Raw genomic sequence first — 11,098 nt, 5'->3', positions numbered from 1 at the left:
GGTTTTGATTTGTATTTCCCATCTAGGGATTTTTAAAACCAGCTGAAGCACGGCAATTTTCAGGACTAGTCTTGGGCAATTTATATTTTTAAAAATAATCTTTATGTTATTTTTCCATTAAAAACTAGTAGATGAGTTTTGCAAGATGGAAATTCTGGAGAGTTGTCCCATGACATTGTGAATGTCCTGAATGCTGCTGAATTGTATGCTTAACAAGGGTGAAGGTGGTACATTGCATGTTAAGCACTTTCTTTAAACCACAATTTTAAAAAGGGGTGGGGTAGTAATAGACAAACTTGACAAAACTTGGAAAAGACTGAAAAGTGAACAAAAGACAAAATCCACCCCCCAAACACCATTAATTAGTTAATTAATTAATTGACATTTTGACACATTTCCTGGCAGTCTTGTTTTTTTTTTTTTTTTTTTTTTTTTTTTTTTGTTAACATATAGTGTAATATTAGTTTCAGGAGTAGAACCCAGTGATTCATCACTTATATACAGCACCCAGTGCTCATCCCAACAAGTGCCCTCCTTAATGCCCATCACCCATTTAGCCCATCCCCTGCCCACCTCCCTTCCAGCAACCTTTCCTGGCAATGTTTTATTCTACAACTAGTTTTCTTAAACTTCATTAGGTTCACGTTGCCTCTGTGCTTTAAAACAATGAACTTTGTAAACGTAGCTTCTTCATGTTTGTATGTTGCCTCATAAAACCATCCTTACTAACTGCGCAACATCTTATAGGGTATTCTAATTATTATTCTAATTATTCTTCCAATTATTCCCTTCTGTTTGGCTATTTGGGTCGTTTCCTGTTTTCCACTACTCTCAATAATGCTTCAACAGACATCTTTGTGCGTGCAATATTTTTGAATTTAGAATTGAAGATTTGTTCCTAAAAGCGCAATTGCTGGATCAAATGCTATGATTACAAGGCTTTAGATCCATGTTGTCAGTCCTCTATCCAGAAGAGAGGCCCAGAGAGTCTCCCTGCAGGGAAGAAGAGCTCATTGCAACCTGAGGGTGAGAATCTCTTAGTGGAGGAGGGAGACCCTCACGAGCCCCCAAACCTCCTCTCCCAGTCCAGGGATGCCTGGAATTCTTTGAGAGAGAGACAAAACCTGTGCTTTTCCCTTAAAGAAGAGATGCTTTAGAGGCGCACCTGGCAGAGACTTGAGGTCTGGTGTGTGTGAATGAAGGTGTGGGGCCCTGCCCCGTTTAGAGAGGTGGGATCCCTGGGAGCCCCGCCCCCTGAATGCCATTGAGGGTCTGTCTGGAGTCTGCCCTGGGGTGAGGGAAGCTTCCCTGACACAACTCTATAGACCCCACCAGGTCACTTTACTCTCCCCTTCCTCCTGGGACTTCATTTGCAAAGAGTTTTCTTTCCATTTCTATGTGACTTCTGCAGTGTCCTTTCCTTGGGAATGTTAGAGCACCCAACTCTCCGGCTAATAAAGTGAAGTGAGGGGCGCCTGGGTGGCTCAGTCTGTTGAGCGTCCGACTTCGGCTCAGGTCACGATCTCACGGTTCGTGAGTTCGAGCCCCGAGTCAGGCTCTGGGCTGATGGCTCAGAGCCTGGAGCCTGCTTCCGATTCTGTGTCTCCCTCTCTCTCTGCCCCTCCCCCGTTCATGCTCTGTCTCTCTCTGTCTCAAAAATAAATAAACATTTAAAAAATTAAAAAAAAAAATAAAGTGAAGTGACTTGCACTAGTGCATCATGGAGCTTGGAGATTGGTCAGAGGGTTTAATTTCAGCTCTGCCACATGGGGAAACGGGGGATATAATTCCAGTCTTACAGGATTGTTGGGCACATTGTGTGTTGGGAATGAAAAGGTTCTTTTCATTTGACGTCTGCCATACAACAGGCACTCAGCATGTTTGGCTTAAAGTAGGTACCTTATAAACGATTAATCTCTCAGCCCTAGAGTTGCGGAAGACAACCTTGTTTTGTTGCAGTCATAGGGCTATAAAAAATTAAGTTTGGACTGAGTAAAATAGAAATTGATTTTTCAAAACATTTTTATAGTTTTTTAAAGTGTATTTTATTTATTTTGAGAGAGAGAAGGGGTGGGGGTTGCAGAGAGAAAGGGAGAGAGAGAATCCAAAGCAGGTTCCACACTGTCAGTGCAGAGCCTGATGTGGGGCTCAAATTCAGGTACTGCGAAATCATGACCTGAACCGAAATCAAGAGTTGGACACTTAACAACCACTTAACAGCCACCCAGGTGCCCCTACAAATTGATTTAAGTGATTATGTGATTTGAAAGGATGTGTGTGTGTGTGTGTGTGTGTGTGTGTGAGAGAGAGAGAGAGAGAGAGAGAGAGAGAAATAATTACTTTTTGTTTAAAATCAAACAAATATTTACCTAGTGATATAACAGTAAGTGTTGAATTCTATGTGTTAGTAAGGGGAAAGAGAGGGCAGGAAGAGGACAAACGGGAGGAGACAGACTGGCAGACGGACTTTCATGGGTAAAAGGAGAAGGAGAAACAGAGAAAACGGGCCACGCATTTCCACTGATGTATCTACCAGTGGAAGCACCCACGCCTGTCTCTCCCTTGGCTCTCCCTCTGCCCTGCTGGACCTGCTCCCTGGCAGGGCCTGGGGTATCAAAGCTCCAAGGTCACAACCATATCAGTCTATTGTCTGGTTCTGTCGTAGGATGCTATTTTGAGTGTTGATGATTCATTGATTTACTCACTCTTTTCTTCAACAAATGTCACATGCTTACTACATCCCAGACACTGTGCTATAGATTCTGACTGTAATCGTCATGAAGTATTAGTAACCTCTGCAGCAGACAAAGAAGTAACAATTATACTGATGTGACGTGCTGGGAACAAATAATGATGGCCATAATTCTTACTATTCAATGACTTGGCACAATTTGTTTCATGTTAATATGAAGGAAGAAAGTGATGGAAGTGAATGAATGAGTCTGCCCAGAAGTGTGAGAGGGCAGGTCTGGGGGAGACATCACTGAAAGGAGAATTGCAACAAGACTTATTTGTACAGGCAGATCAGACACCACCCACCCCCCGCCCACCAGAAAGCATGAGAATGATCGGCTAGATGCTCAGGACTCAAAGGGCCCATTCTAATGAGATGAGGGGTCTTCCAGAAAGGCTGGGAGTCCCCAGTAATGAAGACGACCATCATGGTGCAACCTAGCTTTGGGGCAAAGAGCTCCAAGTCCCAAGGAGTGGGATTTCCTGGGGACCTCCTGAGACCTCCGGCTTCTCCTCCTGAGGTTGACCCATAGTTTCTAGCATCTTGTTTGTAATGAATCCAATGAGCATTTGTATGCATGCCAGGATACATTTTTTGTGATAAAAATCTTATGGGCCTAAACTTGCGTCCGTTGATTCCTGGAAAAAGATTGAATTTATCCCCGCCCTGAGCCTTGACCTTTGGCTCAGCCATGTCTCCCCATGATTTGGACACTGCTGTGAGTCCCCCTAGCCTGAGCCTCTGAGCTTTCTCTCTGCAGCCCAAGCCTCCTGAGGAGCTGAGACTCTCCCCCTGCAGTGCCTGCTGCTTGTTTCTTGTTCCCTTCAGCATCACCTCTGTTTGTTGGTCTGATTTACACCTGTGTCTTCTGCTTGGAAGCCCCGGCAATGTGCTCCAGCCACCTTTGGGACTTCTGCTTGTCACCTCTGTCAGAGGCCCTCAGGCCATTTCCCTCACCTCCTCCTGGCATGTGTCAGCTTGCCTCTCCCTGCGCCAGGATGGGTCCGGATTGTTTGGACCTGTTCATCTTTTCTTCCCCAGCCCTTCCTCTCACTAACTCAGCTGTTACATAATGACATGGTGCCAGCAAAGATATTTAAACCTTGACTGCATTTTCACAACTCTAGAAGCACACACGGGAACGTTCAGGTTTTTGTTATTTACCCCTGTGGGATGGATTAACTTAATGTGCATCGTCCCCATCTCCAGGCTGGAATAATATGATGTGTTTTTCTTCTGGTCCCAGATTCCCGTTGGACATGACATCGCCACACAGGCATGTCATGAACTTCCAGTCTGCACCAGGGCCAGTATTGTGTGCTCATTGAATGTCCCCATGACCAGATTGTCCAGGTGTTCCACATTTAGCAGTCTTACCTCCTGGACCAGACTGTAAGTTCCCAAGATTAGAGACTAGACCTCCTATCTGGTGTCCGCAATACTCAGCATACTACTTAACATGCAAATGCAGCCAGTAAGTGATGGTAAATGAAGAAAATAAGAGTGTAAGAAAATTTCCAGTGCAGAGGACTTTCCTATTCTGAAGGGAGGACTCAGAATGTCATGACAGGAAATCGTGAAGAATTTAGTAATGCCCCCCCTAAACAAAGAGGTTTCCACCAGGGTTTTCTCAGAACCAAATACAAATTCAGATGGCATTTTATTCTTTTGAAGTTTATTTACTTTGAGAGAGAGAGAGAGAGAGAGAGAGAGAGAGAGAGTTGGAGGGAGAGAGAGAGACAGAGAATCCCAAACAGGCTCTGCACTGTCAGCACAGAGCCTGATGTGGGGCTTGAACCCAGAAACTGTGAGATCATGACCTGGGCCAAAATCAAGAGCCACCCAGGTGCCCCGAGATGGCATTTTAAAACCAGAGTCAAGGGGTGCCTGGGTGGGTCATCGGTTGAGTGTCCAACTTCAGCTCAGGTCATGATCTCACAGCCCTGCATGGGGCTCTGTGTTATCACTGCAGAACCTGCTTCAGATCCTCTGTCCCTCTCTCTCACTTTACTTCCCCTGCTCATGCACGCGCACACACGTGCACTCTCTCTGTCTCAAAAATAAACATTTAAAAAGAGTCATAACGGTTCACAGCTGATTCTGATCAGTGAGTTTTTGCCTGAGTTTTGTTGCTAGTCATCCCTGCCGCTCTGGTTAGGAGCTGAGTTTCCATCTAGGTGGTGGGCGTCTGGGAAGGTGGGACAGCGGGGTCCAGCCTTCTGCCTTCCCACAAGCCCTGTGGTCACTGCTCCAGGGCTCTGGGATGGGGTGAGCCCTTCCACCTGATAGGCTTCCTGGGAGCACCCAAGGTGAGGTACGTGAAGATGCCTGCAAACCCTGAACTTCCGGACCAAAGCAATGGGCCGTTCTTATTGTTCCTTGTCTAGGGGAAGAGAAGGCTATTTGGAGAGTTCAGCTCAGTTCAAATGGGAGCCCACCAGCTCCCAGCTGCCTCAGCTGTTCTCAGGAATTTTGTGGCAGCCCGTCCCTCGATTCTCAGCTGGCCTGGCCTGGTGATTCAGAAAGCGTCACTCTCCACTCACCCTGACAGCTCGTCTCCTGGTTCTGTTCTATCCCTACCAAAGTGTATCTGTGACTAACTGCCAAGTGTAGGCTATATGGCTCATTCACTTAATCGGGAGAGATCAAGCCATCTGACGCTGTGTCCCCGGTGCTCCAGGCAGGGAGCACCGTGCTTTATTCAATGCATTTCATGTAAAAGGATTGTCCTTCCCCAGGCAGGTATTGTTCACTCTCTTACAGATGAGGAAACCAAATCTGAGAGAGGCCAAGTAACTTGTCCTGGCCTCGGGCTTCTTCTTAGACTCTAGCTGTTGCTTTTTCTTGTCTTCTTTTAAGTTCTACTATATTGTAGGGAGAACACTTCACGTGAGATCTACCCTCTTCGCAAAGCATACACTGTATCATTTATTGACTGTAGATACAAGGTTGTACAGCAGATGTCTGGAACTGACTCATCTTGCTCAACTGACACTTTATGCCTGCTGATTAGTGACTCCCCATTGCCTAGATTCTAGCTTTTTTAAAAAATGTTTTATTTTATTTTTGAGAGAGAGAGAGAGAGAGAGAGAGAGGGAGAGGCAGAGAGAGGGAGACACAGAATCTGAAGCAGGCTCCAGGCTCTGAGCTGTCAGCACAGAGCCCGATGCAGGGCTCGAACTCATGAACTGTGAGATCATGGCCTGAGCTGAAGTCAGTGACATAACCAACCGAGCCACCTGGGTGCCCCTAGATCTTATTCTTAAAGAAGAAATGGGGCCCGGAATCAGTGGCTGTATTTACACTGGCATAATGCACCAGAACTGTTTCAGCTGCAGTAGAATTGATTGGAAACTGATGAAACAGAAAGGATTATTTTGTCCAGTGCTTATTCCAGGGATAGCGGGGGGTCACGAGGCTTGCCTTGTGGGGTGAGATTTTCTCTCTGGCCCTGCCCTTCCTGTGCATCCTCCCTGGACCAGAGCCTGCACTGACCCACCACATGGATGCACTGAGCAGCCGGCCTCTGCTCCGAAGTCCTGATGGAGGCCATGCCTTGTCCCCTGTCTCCTCTGGCTTCCACTCAACAGAGCAGCTGGAGAAGTGGCACCTCAAGGGCTCCCCGACTATTTTTATGTAGCCATCTGCCTTCTAGGCCAGGCCTGGCAGGCAGCAACAGGCCTGAGGAATGCCACAGCAGGTGGGTGACGCCCAGACAGCTGAGGATGCCCAGCCCTGCCCCTGACTGTTGTTGTAGGGACGCTGGAAATGTGGTGCGAGGATACCAAGGGAAAAAGAATGCCTTTTTCATGTCACAGCCTGGGGTGATGTGGGTGCTCTTGGTTCCCTTTCTGTTTCTAGAACAAGCTAAGGCCAGCTCCACCCTGCCATTGCCAGGGTCCAGGCGGCAGGGCTGGGCAGACGGCACAGTGTGATGTGCGGGTGATTTGGCTACTGGCTGGCCTCGGGCCATCAGAGGAGAGGGCACAGCAAGAACGCTCCGCGGTGGGAAAGCCTTGGGCTTCAGTTGCACTAAGACCCCAGGGTGTCTCTGTGGCCCACCCTGACTGAAAGCTAAGCCTGGGACAGGTGGGGCTTCTCTCCAGAAACGTGGAGGGGCAGGGCCGTGGTCAGATCTGTGGTTAGAGGAAGGGCTTGCCTCACTCATAGCGCCCTAGGACAGAGGCAGCATTGAAAATCAATAAAAAACCCCTTTCCATTACAGAAAATTTGAAACATATGCAAATTAGACCTAGGATAACGAACCTAGCTTCGTGTGGAAGTATTTCTCTTTTTTTTTTGTTAATTTTTTTTTAAACATTTATTTTTGAGACAGAGAGAGACAGAGCATGAGCAGGGGAGGGTCAGAGAGAGAGGGAGACACGGAATCCGAAACAGGCTCCAGGATCTGAGCTGTCAGCCCAGAGCCCAAAGCGGGGCTCGAACTCACGGACCGCGAGATCATGATCTGAGCTGAAGTTGGACGCCCAACCGACTGAGCCACCCAGGCGCCCCAATATTTCTCTTTTTTTGTAAGTTTATTTATTTTTTGATAGCACACACACATGAGTGGGGAGGGGCAGAGAGAGGGAAAGAGAGAATCCCAAACAGGCTTCGTGCTGTCAGCATGGAGCCTGATGTGGGGCTGAAACCCACAAACCGTGAGATCATGACCGGAGCCAAGATCAGGAGCCGGATGCTCAACTTGCTCAACCGACCGAGCCACCCAGCGGCCCCAATATGGAAGTATTTCTTAAACAAACAGGTGACAATACACCTCTTCCTGATTTAAAAGACAGAAAAGAAAAGAAAGAAAAGGGTGTGTTTTGTCAGATTTATAGTAAAGGCTTAATTGGCCTTTTTCAGGGATAAGTGGGAAAATAAATGGGTCAGATATTTTGAAGATAGTGTATTGAATTTCCGGTACATCTTTCTTTCTCCTCAATGTAAAGGATGTTGCCTTCCCAAGCACCTATGGTGCCTGCTACCTGCCATGCCCCATGCCAAGCATCCACTGGCTCCTGGGATCCAGGAAGAAGTGGATCAAGGTGCCTGGAGCCCTGAACTGGCACTGGTGGGACTGTGAGAAAGGCCCCTAAATTCTAGATTCTAGGCTTCCTCATCTGCAGGGTAATCATGATGATGAGGGGCTGAATCGTATTACGAAAACCAAATACGACTATCTTCAAACTAGGGAAATATTTCATAATGATAAAAACATTAAAAAATTTAAAGAAGTCATTTGGAACATGCCTGAACCAACAGGGGCAGAAAACTTCATGTGGGCCCTTCAAACCACCCTCCTTCTAGAAGAAGGGGTTGGAAAATTGAACTGAATTTTTGCCCTCCCTGTCTCTGGTTGCAAATGGCCAATGGCCATGAGATGCCGGGGGGCCTGGTTTGGAAGTGGAACTCTCCCTCTCACTCTTCCGCCACCCTGCAGGACCCCAGAAGACCCACCTTGGACCCAGTGGGCATGTTGAGGTGCAATGGCAGCAAAGCCCAAGCAGCCCTGACTCGAGCCATCCCGATGACATGAGCGTCTAATTTCCCGTGGGAGACCCTTTTCTGCTGGGGCTGTCTAGAATGACTGCTTTTCCTGCTTTGAGCCCCGCCTGACATGACTACTCAGAACAAAAGGGGGGACATAATCACGGCACAGCCACAGGAGCAGAGAGGGCCGTGACCCAGCTGCCCCTGCGCTCTTCCTCTTGTTTCCATTTGGTTTGGTCTCTCGGATTTTTTAGGTGGCAGGGACCACAGATGCTTCTTGGACCGACCTGGGCCATGTGACACATGGACAGTTTACCTTTGGCCGCTCCATGCAAACACTGTAGAGTTGGGTACCAGCTGTTCCTCAAAGAAGGGCGTATTTGTCTCACCTGAAGAACAGGAAGAATGCTCCCGCCACCGAAACGCAGGGTCCAGACAACCAAGACAAGCGCTGGACTCTGGCATCTGGGGGTTGCATTTACTGCTGCTGAAGCCCCAAAACACAGTGGCTTGAGCCACGGGCATTTCTTTTTCTTTTCTTGCTCCTGTGGCCGCCCCTGGCTGGGCAGCTGTGCTCGGGGCTGTAGGTCATCCGCAGGTGGCTCCAGGCTGTAGGGCAGGGTCAGTCCTGCCAAAGGGGCAGTGGCTACTTGATCATGTTCTCATCTTGACGACTGGGAGAGGGGTCGGGGCCAGGCCAGCATGCCAAGTCTGCCATCCTGGGGCTCCCATGCCCAGCAAGACCTTATGCACCAGGACAGAGGAAAAGAACCATCTCCCCAGGAGCTCATGGGAGCAGTCTTCTCTGAGAGCAGCAGGGAGGAAATTGTGTCTCAGGTCTGATCAATTGAGTTAATCCGAGTGTTTGTTTTTATAATTATTTTTCTCACTTGCGACCTGCCTTAGATATTTTTGTTCTTATTTTTGTCATTTTTCCCAACAGCCAGGAACTACGTCGATTCCTGCCATTATTTAATAGAACTTTACTGTTTGGGTTATATTTTTGCCCCGTTTTAGCATTTATTATCTTATTCAATTCTTATAACCGTGCTCTGGGGAAGGCAAAATAGCATTATACCCATTTTACAGATGACGAAGTAAATTGTGGCACTATCAACTGCCCCAAAGTCACCACAGCTAGCAAAATAGTAGAATTGGAACTAGCACCTATATATTGTATGAGTCTTGAGGAAAACATCTATGTCTGGCAAACACAGGACAATATTAAAAAATGCCAAGAGCTAGTACCGTAATACTTTAATCAATCCATCAAAATACAAAATGGTTTCTTTTTATTCATAGCTAAACAAAACTGTATATTATAACACTGCCAATCATGTGATATAATTTGTAGTATAATTTTTCAAATATTTTCGATAATTTCCAATCACTTTAAAAAAAATTTTTTTAACATTTATTTATTTATTTATATTTATTTTTTTTAAACTGATAAGAACAGATACTACACTTGATCTTAGCCAAAAGGCCGAGAAGCGATTTATATTTATTTTTTTTAATATGAAATTTATTGTCAAATTGGTTTCCATACAGCACCCAGTGCTCATGTTTATTTATATTTGAGAGAGACAGAGACAGAGTGTGGGCAGGGGAGGGGTAGGGAGAGAGGGAGACACAGAATCTGAAGCAGGCTCCAGGCTCCAAGCTGTCAACACAGAGCCCAATGCGACTCACGAACTGTGAGATCACGACCTGAGCTGAAGTCGGACACTTAACCGACTGAGCCACCCAGGTGCCCCAACTCCCGTGTATCTTGAAGCACTTCCCAGATATCATTTACTTCGTCTGTAAATATTACAGTTTGTAGCTCTAAAAGGTAGTGAGTTTTTTTTGGGGAATGTAACCATTGTCACACCTAAAAATTAATTTTTAAATATGTTAGTTACTTTAACCATACAAGACAGATGACCCTTAGAACTTTGAGGTCTATTTTTAAGTTATTTATTTATTTATTAATTTAGAGCAGGGGAGGGGCAGAGAGAGAGGGAGAGAGAATCCCAAGCAGGCTCCATGCTGTCAGCACAGAGCCCTATATGGGGCTTGAAATCACAAACCGTGAGATCATGACCTGAGCCAAGATCAAGAGTTGGAGGCTCAGGGGCACCTGGGTGGCTCAGACAATTAAAGTGTCTGACTTTGGCTCAGGTCATGATCTCACGGTTCCAGCCCCACAGAGGCATTGGCTTCTGCGCTGGCAGCTTAAAAAAGAAGAGTTGGAGGCTTAACTGACAGAGTCACTCAGGCACCTCTGTTGTCTTTTTCTTTTTTAAAGTCATTTATTTATTTTGAGAGAGAGAGCATCCCAAGCAGGCTCCATGCTGCCAGCACAGAGCCTGATGGTGGAGGGAGGTGGGGGAGGGGGCTGAGATCATGATCTGAGACAAAATCAAGAGTCCAATGCTCAACCAGCTGAGCCACCAGGCTCCCCTTGGGCACTTTCTATGTGAAGATGCTGTTTTAGGTGCTGGTAGACGGTGGGACAATATTGTAGGAAGGCAAGCTTTGCAGTGATCTGAGCAACGCAAAGTCCTCATACAGCAAGTCAGAGGTCCATTCCAAGATGCAGTTTAACTTCATCTACATTAAATTAATGCTGTTGAGTTGAATTTAGTGTTTTCCCCCAGTTTCGTTTATGTTTGTTATGTAAGTTTGAAAAAAATATTTGTACAGAAGCAATCAGAATAAAGGGTTCCTATCTGATTTTGTGTTTGTTCATATTTAAATAAGTTTATAACGAAAAGAATAGACCTTTGGGCTTTCCCTCCCCTCCTACCTCCTACATGAACTCTTCAGCAGTTTCAAGTCTCTCCACTAACAACACAGGGGCACAGACGCACACGACAGGCACACACA

General features: G+C 46.5%; 1 pseudogene; it reads right to left on the bottom strand.

The window, feature by feature from the left end:
• Positions 1–9,613: 9,613 nt before the first annotated feature.
• On the bottom strand, positions 9,614–9,725 carry LOC125914966 (uncharacterized; annotated as a pseudogene).
• Between the last annotated feature and the right edge of the window lie 1,373 nt (positions 9,726–11,098).

The sequence above is a fragment of the Panthera uncia genome, assembly GCF_023721935.1.
Source record: "Panthera uncia isolate 11264 chromosome D3 unlocalized genomic scaffold, Puncia_PCG_1.0 HiC_scaffold_8, whole genome shotgun sequence".
NCBI lineage: Eukaryota > Metazoa > Chordata > Mammalia > Carnivora > Felidae > Panthera > Panthera uncia.
This window is presented reverse-complemented; position numbering and strand designations above follow the sequence as displayed.